Below are 19,594 nucleotides of genomic sequence, written 5' to 3' on the forward strand. Positions count from 1 at the left end.
TGCTCCTGCCATATTTCAAGGTTTGAGATTGCCTCCATTAAATTACAAGCTGTTTTTCATTTGAAAATCTACCATTCCTGACTGCTTTTCTCCAAAATCGTCGGAATTTTAGGGACTGAAACTGGGAGCACGTTGTCTTCTGGGTTGGCAAGCATCGGGTGAGACAAATCAAAACTTGAATAACCCCCTACAGTGACATATGATTGTAAATTAGCCCAAAAAGGTCAATAACATTTGTGATGAGTGAATTGTAAATGCAGATCAAAAATTAATCAGTCACATAAAGTTAGTAAGACATTCAAAGATGAAGACGTTTTGAAAAAGTGCGCAAATACTGAAAACGATGATCGTGTAGTAACAATTCATGTCCAGCTTTCTATTTATGAGTCTATTTTCATAATTCTGTGAAAATGTATTTTAGTACTTCTCCACGTCCAAATTGAAAACAACCCTTAGCATGTAGCCCACCATGAATCGGCTCGCCTTTTTGTGTGCACTACTCAACGGTAAACTCCCTTATTTGGTCTTTTAGTGAGACTCTTAATAGACCCGGATTACGGTAACATAAATAATGTAATGTAATAGGATTTTCATCATTAACTCGTAGAAGTAATAATTTATTACCATTTCGATCGCAAAATGATTTAAAAGAGTTTAAGACAGGTTTTCAAAAGGGCATAAACAGGGGATATTTGCGGATACCTGTGCACTGCCATGGAGCTTCCGTAGATAGGAAAGTAAAAATTGCTGTATAGATCGTCTAATGTCAATTTACCTTTAAGCAGGTCCCGTGAGAGAGACGCTAATCTGGTAGAATTCCTGTTTGTGTTGAAGACCGGATGCCGGCTTTTTCACCGTTTCGAATTAAACTTAGGTCACCGCTCTGCATGGACCAATGTTATATCGCTTGTAATTCATTGAGATGAACCATCTGGTTTCTGATTTTTTTGCAAAAAATGCATCGCAACGAGGTAAAAGGGGTAATTTTTAACACGAAGCTCCGTTATTAATTAGAGCATTCTAATCAAGTATTTTCAATCCTCCATCAAAGCTGTTTCCAATTTTAAAGGTGGCATCCGGTCTTCAACACAAACAGGAATTCTACCAGATAAGCGTCTCTCTCACGGGACCTGCTTAAAGGTAACTGATATTAGACGATCTATACGGGATATATTAGAGGATTATATCTATGAATCCTTTATTCACAGAACAAGCAATGAACCATAAGCGCTTTTTCTATACACTTATGACAATTATAATCAATCCTCCGTCTCCAAGGTAAAATTGAGTAAAGAATTGTTGTTTAAGGGGGCTAAGTCCTCTAACTCCCTAGGTTCGACCTGTACACCACTGTACCGTCAGCAATCGCAGTACATTATAAACGATATATGGCTTTGAAAAAAGCAAATATTTTATAACATACTAAAGCTTTTTCGTCTGACACTCCTCAGAGTATAAAAACAATTGCAACAATTGCTGAACTTTTTGATGAGAAGTACCTTTCCTACCATGAACTCATACAAGCCTGCTCAGACATTCATGTTACGATCTCAAGTGAAGATGCAAAGCAAATTGAGTTAGATGCAAGAAGCCAGGCCAAGGGCAGTGGATTTTTCAATCATCGAGCAGGAAGAATTGGTGCATCCATGAGTGAGTCAGCAAGTCACACAGATCTCAGCCAGCCATCTCAATCGCTGATAAAGTCACTTTGCTATCCAGAAATTTTCAAGTTCACAAATGCTTCCACTGAATATGGATGTCAACATGAGAAGTCAGCAATTAAGCTATTTGAGATTGACATGAAGAAGAAGCATGCGAATTACAAAGCAATTCAATGTTGCATGTTTATCAACAAACACAGCCCTTTCATTCACGCAACACCTGATTTTTTATCGACATGTGATTGCTGTGGAATTGGATGCGGGAAGTGAAATGTCCATATTAAATTGAAAGTATCGATTTTGATGGATACTTGGAAAATCCAAGCAGCTGTTTAGCTAAAGATCTAGGTGGTAAAGTGATCCTGAAAAGAAGCCATCAATACTTTTACCAAGTGCAACAGCAGATGTTCACCATGGAGCTTCCATTTTGTGATTCCATTGTCTTCGGCTTTGAAGCATCACAATCTGCTTTCATTCATGAAAGAATAACACCTGAACAAGATCACTGGGACAGAGTTTTACCAAGACTGTCTCAGTTTTGGCAATATTGTGAACTCCCAGAAATTCTTGGTAGGTGGTACACACGCAAGTGCTACTTGTTGAAACCACAACTGATTAATGGAACAAAGATATGTTTTTGTGGTGAAGAAGCTGGGGAGGCTACAGTAAAATGTCAGAATATGGACTGTCTAATTTCATTATATCATCCTTTGTGTCTTAAAGTTAAAGTGACACAGTTTTCCAATAACTGGTATTGTCCGCACTCTCAAAGATTATGCATCGAAATAGACCAATCAGAAAAACCCAAGCACATGACCGTCGAGTCATTATACATTTTTTCATCCCTTAACCTTAAAATAATTTCAAAAGAATTTTTGTTTTTGATAACTCGATTGAGTTTGGCTAGATAAATCTCATGTCAAAAATCTACATTTTTAAACAGCGAAAACCCCCAATTTTCACCCCCAAATCTCTTGCTTACTGGGGGAATGTCCTTTCAATGAAAGAGGATTCCCGTTGCCTTTGTGTCTTTGTCGTTTGTCAATGTGCATCGATGTTTATATACTTTTTCTTCATTGACGAAGCGTGATTTTTTTGTAAAAATTTAAATGGCAAAATTTTCAATAAAGAACTTGTGAATATTTGACAAATCTACTATTTTCAACCTTTGTATAGATCGGAAGAAAGTTAAATATATGCCTCTGAATCTGAATGTAAAGAAAAGCTTAAATCGAACAATTGATATTCGTTCTAAGAACTGTAAGTAGAGCACAATTTGGTACTCTCTCGAAAATAAGCCGCAGAAAAGATATTTTAATCAACACGATATGTAGAAGATGTTCCATAAACCCTATTATTTGGCGTTTTAGAAAAAGCCCTGCGTCATGGCCTCAGCTACGTCCCTCTAAAAAGTAACCCCTTTGGATAAGCTTGTTTTGTGTAGCCGTCTTGGCTTACTTGTTGAGGTCAGCCTATTGGCAAGGCCTCTGAATTTCTGATTCATCTTTGGAAAAAATTGATACCGATTTAAAAGCTTTGAGGGGGAAAACATAAAGAAATACAGTAAGCTCCAAATAGTTCGAACCTCCAAGGGAACAATGAGATGGTTTGAGACAGCAAATGTTGCCGTTATGCTTGAGTCATGAAGAGTTTTCTTAATTGAATTGATAAAGGAGTCTTGCACTACATGGGTCTTTGCGTCATCTACAAAACATACAGGGGATATGCTAAAAAAGCATGTGTATTGGGTGCAAAAGCATATGTACTGCTTTTTTGTAGGCAGCCTGCCATATATGGTAAAGAGGGGCTCGAATATGAATACTACCCTAAAACAGAAGATTTTCAAGAAAGAATTGCTGAAATGTGCATGAGCCGCAATGATGTTTGTGCTGCGAGAGTCAAATAAGTATATGTTGTACTCTAAAGACCTTCACGCCTCTGTTGCATTATACCACTAACAATGCAACGTTAACTTTAGAACTGGTAAAGATATTCCTAAAGTTTTCCAGACCACAGCAAAATCCCTTTCAAGAAAATCATGCGGTAGACCAATACATTCGACTAGGAACGATACTTTTCTAAAAGTAGCGTTTTACCTGAAGGAAAACGACGATAGGCAAAAACAATAAACGACTTGGTAGCACAGATAAGGGAATATCGTGGCGATGAGTGCTACACCCCCGTTCATTTGCAACAAGGAATCCTTGAACACTATGACAAAAACGTTCTTATCACAGGAATGAACGGTAAAACAAACTATGTCACTATTTGGAATATCATCTGTTCTGCAAACATTTTACGACCAACCAAGACATCACGAGAAGGATAAGGAACAATAAAGGATCATCAAGACCGCTGCAACGTTGATCTAGAATGAAATTGAATGAGTATGAAAGCGTCTAAGTCGATACTCGGCGTTTGAAAATTTCATCAGTGCAAAATTTCAGTCAGGTTCCTCAAAGTTGCAGCACTTTCTGAAGACGATTTTTATTGAAAAAAGTCTAGAGAGGAAAGTTGCATGAATCGGGCAAACTATCATTCAGGCTGTAAGACAAAGGGTTTTTGATTGCTTCGCTTCAGTTAATAATTGGTGATTAAATGTGCCACGGATTCTCTTTATCCTACAGCGAGTTCAATCGGTTCGAAAGAAGTGTTGCGGACTTTTTACGCAAAGATGCGTCTCCTTTAGTTGCTGGAAAATTTTTGCGATATGTTGCAGACAACGAGACCATAACACTGTTACGGGATGAGGATAGTTCAAGCCAAAACACCTGGCAATCACATATCCTACAATAAACCTCGCATGAACAGTAAAAGGAACACATCCAGCTCTGCAGAGAAATATAAAGATTCATTATTACAAATCAAATGTAGCTTTGAATTCCTTTACATACATTAAGCCACCAGGGCTCAGGCTAAAAGACAGCGAATAGAAGACCAGTTTGCCTTTGAAGATAGTTTAGCCATTGAAAACATCTCGACCTGGTTGGTCCAGAAGGATGCAAGCATTTTATGCTGAAGAACATCCAGGGAAAGCTTCTATCAAGTTCTTGCCAATGATTCATAAGAATCCATTAGATATATCATGCTTAAACACAGCAATGATGTAGGTTTGCGAATGTTTGAGCGATCGAGCCCTAGTAATAGGGTGGTGCCCAGCCCTTTCTCCCTTCGACTAATGAGTTGACAAGTCTTTCGATAAATCTCTTCGGCACATGACTCCGGGGAATCAGTTGTTAATAGTTGCTGAGTGTAGCAGTAGCACGCACGTTTTCTTACAAGAATTGCATATAATCTCACAAAAGGATTATCTTTATGCACCGGCCTAGACCTTACAAAAAATGGCGCCCAACGTGGGGCAGAGGTATGAGGAAAATATTTCGAGTTGAATTGTGAGATTTGTGAATTGCGAGTTAAAACGAAATGAAATGTCTACGCAGGAAGACGGAGGTGAAGGTCGCGTGGAAACAAGAAGATTCGAGAACGAAAGTATCGAGAGACTGAAGAGAACCCGAGGTGGAAACAGGTCAGTAATTACGAGGATTGAGCGAGAAGCGACTTTGATAATACGAGATCATGATGATGCCCTTAACACGGAAATCCTAGCGAAGCTGGATTCGATTTTGTTTTTTCTACAGCAGAAAAGGAAACTATCGTGAAACTTGAACGATGAAATTTTGGCGAAATGTCATATTGATGAAATAGAGAAAGAAATCGAAGAATCAACCGAGGTAGATGTGAAGATCGAGGAAATTATATCGAGAAGTGGAGTTTGCAAAAGAGGTACTGTTTTTGGAGCTTTACACGGATTTGCTGCGCCGACTAGAGTTTGTACGCCGCCACCCGCTATTCGAAATGAAATGTTGACCGATGCAACGCTCTTTATTCCAGCTAATGGACAGTTGAATAGGAGTGGTAGCGCCTCACGTTCGGACCAAATTGGTGTAAAGCTGCCTTAAATTAGTATGCCTAATTTTCTTGCGATATGAAGAAGTATCAAGCTTTTTGGCAAGGCTTTCAGCTGTGCATGAAAATGAACAGTTATCGGCGGTTCACAAGATGAACTATCTAATGAGATCACTTGAAGAAACTGCATTCAAAGATTTGGAAGGGCTGGCAATCACAGAAAAAAATTATGAGCATGCTTTAGAAATTTTGCGGACAACATTTGGTAATCCACAGCAAATAATTAGTGCTCACATGCAGGCGCTGTTAAGTTGCAGAGTTGTCCAAATGAAACTGTGTCACAAATTCGAGCGATATACGGCAATATAAAATATCGTGAACTTAGAATGTTGTAAGGTGATAAGCTCACAAAAACTCGAATTAGAACGTTATATATTTCTTCTAAGATAACAAAACAATAAAAAATTGGTTATATACTCTCATCGCACGCTCGCTCGCAAGGATAGTAAACAGTCATGTTTCTAAAGCTCCTCGCACCCACACGCACGCTCCTTCTCCGCGGTAAATTTCAAGCAGCTTTTTTTATTTTGTGCACGTCCGCGGAGAACGATATGGCAGTTTGTTAGTGCCCGTGATAATGTCAAGAATACCGGCAGAAATTACCTTGCAAGTAGCTTGAAAGATATCAGAGCAATTTTGACGAATAGATGAGATTTTGGAAATTATAAGGAAAGAAGTTGAGGCAAGGGAGATAAGCCGAAAATTTGACACAAAGACCACTCGAAAATCTAAAACAACAAGCTCTACAGAAAATCGAGGGACAACAAGAGTTATCAAAGATGGTAAAAACGAACGAATGCTGCGGTGTTTTTCTCAAAGGAAACACCAGCATCGAAGAAAGAAAATTTAAATTGATGGAAGAAAATCGCTGTTTCAATTGTTTGAGGTTTGGACATCAAGCGAAAACATGCAGAAGTCTACCGAAGTGCCTCCACTGTAAAAGCAAACACAACTCGGTATTCCACGCAGACCTAGATATGGAAGGGAAGCGAGACCTAGATACGGAGTATAGGGGCCCTGTGAACCTTCAGAGTTCATCCCCAAATTGAAAAGTCTATGATCGGATAGGATCAGAAATTTTTTTAATATAAGCGTTATTCTTTTATAGGCTTAATGGAAGAAGTTAGCAAAAAATTTGCCTCCTCCAGTTTTCGCTGCTCTTCGATATTGATGTACCTTTTTCATATGTTTACAAACATGCATAGGGCAGTGTTCTCGGGAAGTTTGCACATTCTGCCCATTGCATTTGGGGCAAATGGACGCAAATTGGAAAGTGAGAAATTAAAGACTGATAGGGGAATCAAGGAATGGGGGGGGGGATAAAAGACTGATAGCAAAAGATTTTGCAAAAGCCTTTTTTGCAAAGATTTTGAAAAAAGAAAAAGACCAAAGATTTTGCAAAAGCCCTTTTTAATTATTCTACCGAAAAAAATACAAATGTCCAAGTTTTGCTGTTTCCTCACCTCACATTATTGAGCCTTTGTCCCATGTTGTTACAGAGATATGTCTTTATGCGCCTCAGTCAGTGGCGGATATAAAGGGAGGGGCAACTAGGGGCAGTTGCCGTTTCCTCACCGAGTTGAAGCAAGTCTGGCGCCATTTTTTTGAAATTGTACGCCCCTTTGGAAGAATGAGAATTAGGTGGAAAAGTTTCTGAGGCCTATAGGTTAATTTACTTCAATAATTACCTCAGAAAACGGATCATGTTTTGCTAGAAAGTCACCCATTGGAAGACAACAACTGCTATTCATAAAGTTCTGCTCTTTTTAATTCCTGCCTTCATTCAAACAGTGTTAAATTTCTTGCGCTTAAAAGTTGTGCAACCTTCATGTCATAGTCAAACAAAATAGAACTATGGAGCACATTTGCGATAGAATGTTTGTCTGTTGTGCCTAGAATCCTTGGTTCTCAGTCGATTTTGTAAATATTCCAGACGCATTTTCCGGCTATCTCTAGAATGTCACAGTTGCCAAATGTTTTCTGCCGCCAACCATATTGGTCGCCTTCATCAAACCCTAACAATCAATCTTACTATTTGCAATAATCACGTTCTATTGAATTCTAGGCGCATTTACTAAAGTACTGTCTAACTATACAGTCGTACCCCAGTTAAAAATAATACCAGAAGCGGTAAATTCTCAAAATTCGATTTCCCGCTAAGCCAAAGGCACTCAAGTCCGTCCCTTTTTTACCCTGGTTACCAAACTCGCTCTTTACAAAATAAGAGAGAGTCTAGTTCAGTGCGCCCCTCTCCTCGTTCTGCTGTGCCGATATTAACCAATCAGGAGCAAGTGTACAGATTTCTGTACGTTCAAAGGTCATATATCTATCTATCTGATACGCAGTTCGTTCAATTTAACATAGGGTGGCTAACTACAGACTGCCATAACGGCCTATTGTTTGCTAAATATTCATCAGTCACTACAAGGATCGTTCCATTTTCTTTTGCAACCATCACCCTTGCTCCCGTAAGATCTTTTTCAATCGTTTTTATCCATGTTAACTTTTGTCTACCTCTTGGTTTCTTTGGATATTTCCGTACTTCTCTGAATGCAGTTTTTGCAGGTTCTTTTCTTTATTGTTTCGCTCCACTCATCAACTTTCATTCTTTCGTATAGTTCTCTATTTGATATTTTGTTGGGCCAATTGATATCGAGAATTTTATGGAGGAGATTTCTCTGGAAGACATTTATTGTATTTTCAAGCTTTTTGGTAAGGGCCCACAACTCGCTGTTATACAAGAATATGCTCTCTACGTGACTCTTAAGTAGTCTCATCTTAATGGATATTTGGACTTTTTACATCTCAAAAATTTGTTTCGATTGGTTGTAAGCTGATGTTGCCAAGATTTTTCTCATGGAGATTTCGTGCTCGGTGTCTAAAAGGCTACCTAGATATTTGCATTTTTTCCAGGAGTCACTTCCATTTCTTTCAATTTCATGTTTCATTTCAAAATTGAAAATGCTTCTTTTCTTAGCTGAAGGATTGTCTCGTCTTGATCTGTGATCCAGCTTACATCATCAGCATATTGTTGATCTACCATTAGCATTTGATAACTCTGTCAAAGAAGACATGACCAGCTGAAAACCTCAGGCCAATAATATTGCTTTCTATTTTGAGAAAAATTTTAGCCATTTGCATGCTGAGAAGATGTTTAGATAAGTTTTTGGAAAGAATCCCAACAACACAGGCTGCATATCAACAGGGAAGAAGCACAACAGAGCAGCATAGCGGAATTTCGTTTTCGTCCAATAAGATGCTTTGTTTACCAAATTTGATAGCCAATCAGATCCCGCGAATCTTGCATGGTTTGTTTACATTTGTCACGAAAACACCCTTAGCTGTGGAGGGAAACCACTACTGGAATTTTGGGCCGCCACGAAAATATACATTAAATAAAATCAGCGAAAAATAAAAATATACAATGTTTATTAAATTTACTAAAAAACTACCGCTGCTTTTGAGTTAACTCGACGTAGTATTCCTAAAATCTTAGGTTGAACTTTTCCTATCTCTCGGGGGGGCTAGGCCCATTCTATCCAGCTTCCTACAAGACCAAATTTTAAGTAATAGGTCTAGAAATCTCGTCTCTGCGATCAATTTTACAAATGTCCTGTAGCTAATACGGGTCTTTTTTCATTTATGTTAATGACCCTTACGGTCCATCAAAAATTGCTTGGGAGCTGCCGCGCGCATTTAGAGTATCGAGCGTTTGTTTCCTCGTATTGGTACAAGCCTCTCACCCATCAATTCTTTTGTTTTACCACTCGGAGCAGTTCAAAGATTTAACGACATGTGTCGCAGAGACCAACTACCATCTCGAGTGGACTTCGTAATAACTAAGAGGCTTTCTAATTTGCATAATCACGCCACGATGGGGATCCCCTTCCCTCGCATTGGTGCCTTGGATTTGGGCAGTCCCTCAATTTCCGCATCAGAGGGCCGTATTTTTGATGGACCGTAAGGGTCATTAACATAAATGAAAAAAGACCCGTATTAGCTACAGGACATTTGTAAAATTGATCGCAGGGACGAGATTTCTAGACCTATTACTTAAAATTTGGTCTTGTAGGAAGCTGGATAGAATGGGCCTAGCCCTGTAATCTGTAAAGTGTCATATCTGTATAAAAAATCTGGGAGCTGGGGGCAGTGGGGGTCATGGGGTAAATTGCCAAAAAGGGGCGCACCGAGCCAAAAAATTTTTGGTTTTCGCTAAATATCTCCGCAACCGCTTGAGGTATCGAAACGAAACTTTTGGGGTAGGGGGTGCACGCCCAGGGCGCATCTTTTCATGTAAAGTGCATTGCAATTGGGCGTGGCACCTACGTCACAGTGACGTAAACAACAGGCATTTGGACCTCTTTATGGGCACTTTTTGGCTATTTGGAACTTTTGAGTGACAACAGGTACAGACTGGTGAAATGGCTCAAAACGTGCCCCAACATTAGTTCTAATGGGGAACCAACTTATCGATGGGGGTACCACCTCTCTGTACCAAGCTACGTGTGCCAGAAGGTGTTCCAGTAGGGCAAAAAAGTGCCAAAAATCGACTTTGGTACATAACTTTTGAACCACTAACGTGAAAAATATGGGACATGGTGCAAATTGAAGGTCTCGGTACCGGCACCAACTGACAGGAGATTGGGCGTGATTGGGCGTGGCACCTACCTCACAGTGACGTCAGAAGGGGGCAAAAAGTACCATATATTGTCAGATATGTGCCAGCCAAGTGGTACAAGTGAAAAATATTCCATCATGTGGAAAGTGGTCGCTATATGGTGTAGTTGTGATTCCCGAAGGGGCTTGGCGGTACCGGTTACGGTTGCGCCGCTATGTTCCAAAAACCAAAAAAGAGGGACAAAAATGGGGTGCACCAAAAATGTTTTTGCCATAACTTTTGAACCAGCGGTGGTACCACTTTGGAACCTGACTCATCTTGGAAACATTTGCAAGGGCTATCCATTGGTGAAAACCGTTTTCAGATTGGGCGTGGCTCTGACGTCACAGTGACGTCACAATTTTTTTCGGCTCTCAAATAGTAAAAATTCATATCTTTTTCAATTTATGGCATTAAGAAAATCCAAATGTGCCACACAACTTTCCATCCACTTGGCAAGAAGGGTCTCTGGTCGGAATCGGATTGTCCCATCTCCTTTGTGCCAAAATGTGCCAAAAGTTCCGAGAGCCCAAAATTCTCGGTTTTTTGCAAATAACTTTTTTCACAGACGCGGTACCCCCCCCAACATACCCATATAAATCGAAAGTACTCGTCAAGGCGCATCGATAGATGGTATGCTTGTTCCAAAAAAAGTTGAAAATAAGGTGCCATTTTGGCACAAAGTTTAAAATGGGCCATTTTTGGACGTTTTGGCCCATATCTCTGGTTGTCTAGATGGTACCTCGGCTTGCAATAGCTCATAAGAAAGGGCGTGTCAACTCCGTCAGTTTGGTGTATTGGGTTTTGCATTTGGGCGTGACTGTGACGTCACACCTACGTCACAATGGCGAATTTAGGCCCATTTTCAAAAATTCATTTCTCATTTGTGAAACAAGTGTTAGTGTGGGTAATATGTGGAAAAGATTGGTAAATTAGTGTTCTTTCACGGTAGGGAGAGTAATGTATGGTACCTGTCACAGTTGTTCCAGAATTGGCACATTTGTAATGGCCGGTATTTGAAAAACGTTTAGGCCCATAACTTCCGTCATACATGAGGTACCTCGGATATTATTGCCGCAAACGAAAGATCTCGTTGAGACAAATCGATTGGTGGTATTGGTTTAGGGGTAACACCTAGTAATGACGTGACTATGACCGGCTGAAGTTTTGGCACTTTTCAATACTGTATCCTATATAGCTACTATACAGTTCCTATACAGTATATAGGTTATACAGTATATAGTGCATTTCCTATAGGCTTTTCCTATACATTTAGGCCCATTTGCTTTTTTGTTTACTTTAGCTCACTTTTATAAGCAAATAGCAGGTATTTTTATGGTTCCAAACAAACGGAAGTAAATCTCGATCCTCCTGCCTACTATTGGGAGTAAGAGGGTACATTTCCTAAAGTGTTTTCCTATACATTTAGGCCCATTTGTTTACATTAGGCCCATTTTGCAGGCTGATAGAAGGTTCTCCTAGGGTTCTCATTGCAAGGGTTTATTTGTCGATCCTACTCCCTGGTTGGGGTGGGGGTGTAGTAGGGTTGTCGTAGGAGAGGGTGAGGGGTAGGGTAGGGGGGAGGGGTCGATAGGGAGGGGGGAGAGGACTTTTTTTGGAATATAATAAAAACTCTCTGATACACGATTAGGAATAGGGGCCACTTCTCTTGTGACGACGCAAAAGACACTAGCGGGTTCACACCACTCCCCCCTCCCCCCACCCCTCTTTCTATTCCCCAGGGGGTCATGTTGGGGTAGAGATGAGTGGTGTGTTGTTTTTTGAGGACTGACCAATTGGGACTGTGTTGTAGAGAAAGCAAATTTCTTGTAAGCTTATAAGAAACATTTCTTTGTTGCACTGGAAACTGTGTTTGGGTGAGCTGCAAGTCCCATATTTCTCAATGTTTCTACTCCCCTACTTGAAATCCCTAGACCCTTCAGTGTTCTTGCAGTAGCAACTTGGAACCAATTTGCCTGTTGTGACTGGCCATACATAAGGGTGTATAGTATTGAAACAGTCCTTCTTTCATTGAGTAATTTTCTTTTTTTTGATTGTCTTTCGGTTGTCATAACATCCATTATTGCCTGGAATATTTTTGTTGCCCCTGCTTGCATGCACAACTCTCTAAATTCTGCGGGCTCGGATATTGGGTTACCACTACTACCAAATTTATCTTTACATAGTTCCCTGACCTTTCTTATTTCATCATTTATGTTGCAGTAGTTTTTAGCCTTCTCTATCAAATTTCCAAACTGTAACTTAGTAAGAACCACATTGTCATTGGTATCAAAAGTAACCTCTCCAACTTCTTCATAATACATTTTCTTGTCATTTTCATTTTCTTCTGATTCTTGTGAACTAAGCAACAATTTCTGGCTAGGGCAGCTTAATGTCTCTGTTCTTTCTGATTCAGTCTCCATCAATTCATCACAGTCATCTTTATTATGTGGTGTTTGAGCTGTCTTATTTTCTCCCTCTTTCTTCTCTTCTTCTGTCTTCACCTCTTCTATCATCTCTTCTTCTGTCTTCTCTTCTTCAATCTTCTTTTCTGTCTCCTCCTCTTCAATCTTCTTTTCTGTCTCCACCTCTTCTATATTCTTTTCATTCTCTTCATCACTTTCTGGCTCCTCGTCAATGAGTTGCTGCTGTAAAAATGTGTTAAATATAAAATTTAGCTCTATGTAAAGCCTTATTGGCTCCAAGTAAAAGTTTAAACATGTAGGATAAATTTGTTGTCATCCTTTTTGTCGCCTTTCTTGCCTAAAATTATCTGTTGTTGGGGAGTTTGAATTTTCTTTGCCTTAGGTTGATAGTTACATATTAAATTATATTATCTTGGAAGGTCAAAAGAAATTGCAGTTAAGGTGCATATGACTAAACGACTAGATACATAATTTGTGTAAAGTTAGAGCAGTCAAATATGTAAAACAGACATAAGTATGTAAAAACAAACATACAGACATACCTGTAGGAATTTCCTTTTTATTTCATGTCGTAGATGCTTTGTAAAATCTCGTTTCATTGGTGCAAGCTCTATACATTTCGTGCAAACACGGACAACTTTGTGGGCTTTATCACCTTTCTCAAGAGCCAATTTCCTGAACGCTTGCAGATAACGATAAGATGGGATTTTATTATTAATTATTTCGTTTTTCTTGGTTCTACACCATTTAAAATGGTCAGAATTATAACAGAATTTGCGTACTTTCACCATCTCGTTCTCTCTTATCTAGTAAGTTTAGGCAACCGCGCCAAAAATCCCCAAGTTTCCTGCTAAAAAGCTCCCCGTATCCCAGGCCCCCAACAAGACTGTTTCGTTGAGAAGTTTAGAAATGCGAAAAATTCTAGCGAGAATGATGTTTTGTTCAAGCGCTGTTACATGAGATAAAAATCTATTTCTATCGACTTTCCTTTGCTTTACTGCCCGAATTGACGGGGATTTAAAACTTTTGCTTCGAAATCCTTTTTCTGGCTGCCGTGACTACTGTTCGTTAATAGTCTTTTAAATCATGATAGCATTTTTGGATTGAAAAATAACCAAAGAGGTCCCGGAAAAATGCTTCGTATTTTCTTTGAAGCACATGCCAAAAAGTAAACAAAGAACCATTTCGAAGGAACTTCGTTTTGATTTTTACGAAGTGTGGATTGCCCAATGCTTTTGTCCTCATATTTTGTCAAGGGTTCTCCCCAACTAGCGGGAAATTTGAACTTGAATTAGTAGTATCTGGAGATCGGGCGACTAATGATTCAGAACTGCAGTTTAGAAAAAAATTAATATGTTCAAGTCTGTTCGGATTTCCACATGCAAAGAATTATATCCCAGTCACGGGCAAATTATAATATGTCAAAAATTAGCCTTGACGTTTGGTGTTGTGTGGCGTTACTTGTGTGGCGCGAGTAATGCCCAGAAAGGTTGCGTGTGTTGCACAATCCACTTTTTTCCGAAAAATTGTAACCTACCCAGCCATTATACGCAAAGCTACATTTCAGAAAATTATTGAAAAGCTTAATTCCTTAAAGTCTTCCTTTGACGAGAAAGGATATTCTTGTTTTGGTTCAAAATAAGCGGAGGTTCAGAAAGGGCCTAGGCATCCTCTGTTGTAGAGTAAGGGTGGCAACAGGCGATTTTGAAGAGGGATTTTTTTTAGAAATAACAGTTTTATCAGCATTTGGTTGGATGATTTGTTTGTGCAAAATATCTGAGATCATATTTATCGAAATGTGCTTCTGTGGGAAAACAAGAAATTTTCATAGCGAGCAGATTTGGGGGGAATCAAGAATTTGCGTAGGCAACTTTAGAGGTAGGGTGGTGGCGGGAAATAGGTGTCGCTTTACTGCACATATTTTACAATCGGTATAAATGTTTGCTTAGGGCTCCTAGATTTCTACGAGAAAATTATTTACGAATCTAAGTTAGAAAGATCTTCTTTGTAAAATGAAGTAAATTTTTTTCCCGAGCAAAAATTGGGGGGTAGGTTTTTCTCCACAGCAACTGTGTTTTGGTTTGAAACATTGAAAAATCAAGCTCGAAATGGAGGCAGGTGATTGGCTAATGACATTTTGTAAACAAACTCGCTGATTGGTCTAGAACAAAATGTGCCCTTGTTAACTGTGGTGATCATTTGGTACTTTTGAGGAGAATCTAAGGACACTGGATGAAATATCTATCTTTGTTTTGCTCAGCTTATTTTTGGGGTACAACTAAAAAAACTCGAAAAACATACATGTACCAAAACTTTCAGTCATAAGACTTTTTTACGGGGTACTCATCGAGTGTGAAAAACAGGAGCTGTAGTGGGCCAAATTCTCTTTACGGTTGCGTTCACGTGGCTTTTCATAATATTTTCTCTTATAATTTGATCTAATATAGTTACTTCGTCTTGCATCAAAAACATAATATCCCACAATTTTTAGCATTGTTTATTGCCACCATATTGAATTAAAAAGTATGGCCAGAAATAATTTTGACATTATGAGAGATTGGTTACTTGCTTCTCTCAAGTATACACAAATTCGACTTACGGCCTTGTTTAGGAAATTTCTCCAAACTTCATTATGTACGACCTTTTTATGCTCAGATTTGGCTTTATCATCACAATTTTAGGCTGAATACAATTTTTTCATATTGTTTGTGCTTGTATTGTAGACTTAACGCAGAAATGAGGCTGTAAGTTGAATTGGTGTATTACGTGCTTCGTCTGATTTGTTTAAAATAAGAATAACTTCGCGGGAAACATGTCTAGCCTCAGGTAAAAATAATTAAAAAATGGAAAATATCTGTTTAGAGATTTTAAGATTTAGAGGACAGATTTTCTCAACAAATCGATCCTGCAACTTAAATGGTTTACCAAACTGTTATTTAGTGGTCTTAGAAAGAATTCATAATATAAAAATGGGGAACAATTAATGTAGATAAAACACTTTTATGATACCATTTGATGTTCTCGTCTATTTTGTTGAGATAATATAAGCCAAAACCATTTGCCGTAGATTCTATGCCATTGGTACTTTTTACTAATGGTGAAGTTTGAAAAGCCGCCTCTTCTTTTAAGCGTCTCCTTTGAAAAAATGCCCCGAAAAAGTTTGAAAAATTTAAAAGAGCAACCCAGGCGTAATACATATCTCAACAGTTATACATATCAAAAGTCACTTAAGTCAATGCTGTTATCAAATAGATAAATCTAACACAATATTAAAAGATGTATTCAGTTATTTTGTTATTTCATACTGGTAACCAAAGTTATTTCATATTTCAAAACCAAAAAATCTAAATAGTTATAATCTAAAAATCTAAATAAAACTCTGTGGGATGGCATACAGTCCGCCGAAACCTCAGCACTGCTTTGCGGTGCGGTTCTTGGTGATAATGCTTAAAGAGACTGTCAAGTCTCTAAAGGCCAATCTCCATTGGGCCAAATTGTTTCGCTTCTTCGCCGGCGAAAGGTTATGAGCATGCGTATTTGAATTTTTTCGTTTCCTGTGCTGTGCGTGACGTCCGCCCAGAAAGTTTAAACCATTTGAACTTTTTTCTCTGTCGCCGGCGAATTTGACGTCCTATGTACATATGTCTGAGTAAAAAAGCAGCTTCGCATTGGGAGAGGAAATAAGATTTCTTGTTACAAGTACGTTACATGTTTCTTTTATTATCCTACTTGCAGTAGCGGCGCCTATCCTATAACTCATGCCATAAGGTGTTTTAGAGTCACACATTATCTCTCTTAGCATCTATTAGTTTGTGAACTTTCGATTCTTTCACTAGATATGGAACCACCAAAGACAACAAATGCTCAAATTTTGCATATGAAAAATTGTTGGTGGTCATATAATTGTAGATCTATAACCAGATTTTTATAATCTAGCTGTTGGTAGAATTTATGTACCCAAAGCCTTTTAATTTCTTTTGGTTGCTTTGTTTGGCTTCTTCAACAAATAAAGCAAAATCAGAATATTTGTATTATCATCCGACATCTTGAAATGCTTGGCACGCAGATATTTTCTGTCTATTTTCTTTCTATTTTTTTTCTATTTTCTTTCTATTTTTCTTTCTATTTTCTGTCTATTTTCTTTCTATTTTTTTTCTATTTTCTTTCTATTTTCTTTCTATTTTCTTTCTATTTTTTTTCTATTTTCTTTCTATTTTCTTTCTATTTTCTTTCTATTTTCTTTCTATTTTTTTTCTATTTTCTTTCTATTTTCTTTCTATTTTCTTTCTATTTTCTTTCTATTTTTCTTTCTATTTTCTGTCTATTTTTCTTTCCATTTTCTTTCCATTTTCTTTCTATTTTCTTTCTATTTTTCTTTCTATTTTCTGTCTATTTTCTTTCTATTTTTTTTCTATTTTCTTTCTATTTTTTTTCTATTTTCTTTCCATTTTCTTTCTATTTTTTTTCTATTTTCTTTCTATTTTCTTTCTATTTTCTTTCTATTTTTCTTTCTATTTTCTGTCTATTTTCTTTCTATTTTTTTTCTATTTTCTTTCTATTTTCTTTCTATTTTTCTTTCTATTTTCTTTCTATTTTTTTCTGTTTTCTTTCTATTTTTTTTCTATTTTCTTTCTATTTTCTTTCTATTTTCTTTCTATTTTTTTTCTATTTTCTTTCTATTTTCTTTCTATTTTCTTTCTATTTTCTTTCTATTTTTTTTCTATTTTCTTTCTATTTTCTTTCTATTTTCTTTCTATTTTCTTTCTATTTTTCTTTCTATTTTCTGTCTATTTTTCTTTCCATTTTCTTTCCATTTTCTTTCTATTTTCTTTCTATTTTTCTTTCTATTTTCTGTCTATTTTCTTTCTATTTTTTTTCTATTTTCTTTCTATTTTTTTTCTATTTTCTTTCCATTTTCTTTCTATTTTTTTTCTATTTTCTTTCTATTTTCTTTCTATTTTCTTTCTATTTTTCTTTCTATTTTCTGTCTATTTTCTTTCTATTTTTTTTCTATTTTCTTTCTATTTTCTTTCTATTTTTCTTTCTATTTTCTTTCTATTTTTTTCTGTTTTCTTTCTTTCTTTCTATTTTTTTCTATTTTCTTTCTATTTTCTTTCTATTTTTCTTTCTATTTTCTGTCTATTTTCTTTCTATTTTTTTTCTATTTTCTTTCTTTCTTTCTATTTTCTTTCCATTTTCTTTCCATTTTCTTTCCATTTTCTTTCTATTTTTCTTTCTATTTTCTGTCTATTTTCTTTCTATTTTTTTCTATTTTCTTTCTATTTTCTTTCTATTTTTCTTTCTATTTTCTGTCTATTTTCTTTCTATTTTCTTTCTATTTTCTTTCTATTTTCTTTCTATTTTTTTTCTATTTTCTTTCTATTTTTTTTCTATTTTCTTTCTTTCTTTCTATTTTCTTTCCATTTTCTTTCCATTTTCTTTCCATTTTCTTTCTATTTTTCTTTCTATTTTCTTTCTATTTTCTTTCTATTTTTCTTTCTATTTTCTGTCTATTTTCTTTCTATTTTCTTTCTATTTTCTGTCTATTTTCTTTCTATTTTTTTCTATTTTCTTTCTATTTTCTTTCTATTTTCTTTCTATTTTTCTTTCTATTTTCTGTCTATTTTTCTTTCCATTTTCTTTCCATTTTCTTTCTATTTTCTTTCTATTTTTCTTTCTATTTTCTGTCTATTTTCTTTCTATTTTTTTTCTATTTTCTTTCTATTTTTTTTCTATTTTCTTTCCATTTTCTTTCTATTTTTTTTCTATTTTCTTTCTATTTTCTTTCTATTTTCTTTCTATTTTTCTTTCTATTTTCTGTCTATTTTCTTTCTATTTTTTTTCTATTTTCTTTCTATTTTCTTTCTATTTTTCTTTCTATTTTCTTTCTATTTTTTTCTGTTTTCTTTCTTTCTTTCTATTTTTTTCTATTTTCTTTCTATTTTCTTTCTATTTTTCTTTCTATTTTCTGTCTATTTTCTTTCTATTTTTTTTCTATTTTCTTTCTTTCTTTCTATTTTCTTTCCATTTTCTTTCCATTTTCTTTCTATTTTTCTTTCTATTTTCTGTCTATTTTCTTTCTATTTTTTTCTATTTTCTTTCTATTTTCTTTCTATTTTTCTTTCTATTTTCTGTCTATTTTCTTTCTATTTTCTTTCTATTTTTTTTCTATTTTCTTTCTATTTTCTTTCCATTCTCTTTCCATTTTCTTTCTATTTTCTTTCTCTTTTCTTTCTATTTTTTTTCTATTTTCTTTCTTTCTTTCTATTTTCTTTCTATTTTATTTCTTTCTTTCTTTCTTTCTTTCTTTCTATTTTCTTTCTTTCTTTTCGATAGCGCAAAAGCGCAAAAATTTCGCCCAATGGAGATTGGCCTTAAAGTGCCACTGAATTGAAAAAAATGAAATTTTTTTTATTGTTGATTCTGGTAGACTAATCATCGCTGATTTCGAAAAAAAGTTTAGTTTTTTAATTTGGAGCCCACAAATAGGGGTTTCTGGGGTTCTTTTGCGAGTAGGTCGTGCGAAAAGAGGCTGGGGCGAGTGACGCATTCAGATTTATATAGTCAATTCAGCCATAGTGAGGGCTGTAAGAAGATAAAAAGTTACAAATTGTGTAAAACATGATACAAGCATGAAATTTGATAGAGATAGGCAGTTTAATACGCCGAAAAAGATAGGGTGTGAATAGACGCTTACAAATATCCCCTTGTGCTATTTATAGAGTGGGGTACTAGGTTCCAAACCTCTAAGCAGTAATTGACATAATTTAGCCATTAGATCGCGAAACCAGCATGGAACTTGGTAGTAATAGGCAGTTTGATACGCTGAAAAAGATAGGATATGAATTGACCCTGAAAAATCCCCCTTGTGCTATTTATAGAGT

This window comes from Rhopilema esculentum, chromosome 11, assembly GCF_057945365.1.
Source record: "Rhopilema esculentum isolate cy_ngs chromosome 11, ASM5794536v1, whole genome shotgun sequence".
In the NCBI taxonomy this organism is placed as follows: Eukaryota; Metazoa; Cnidaria; class Scyphozoa; order Rhizostomeae; family Rhizostomatidae; genus Rhopilema; species Rhopilema esculentum.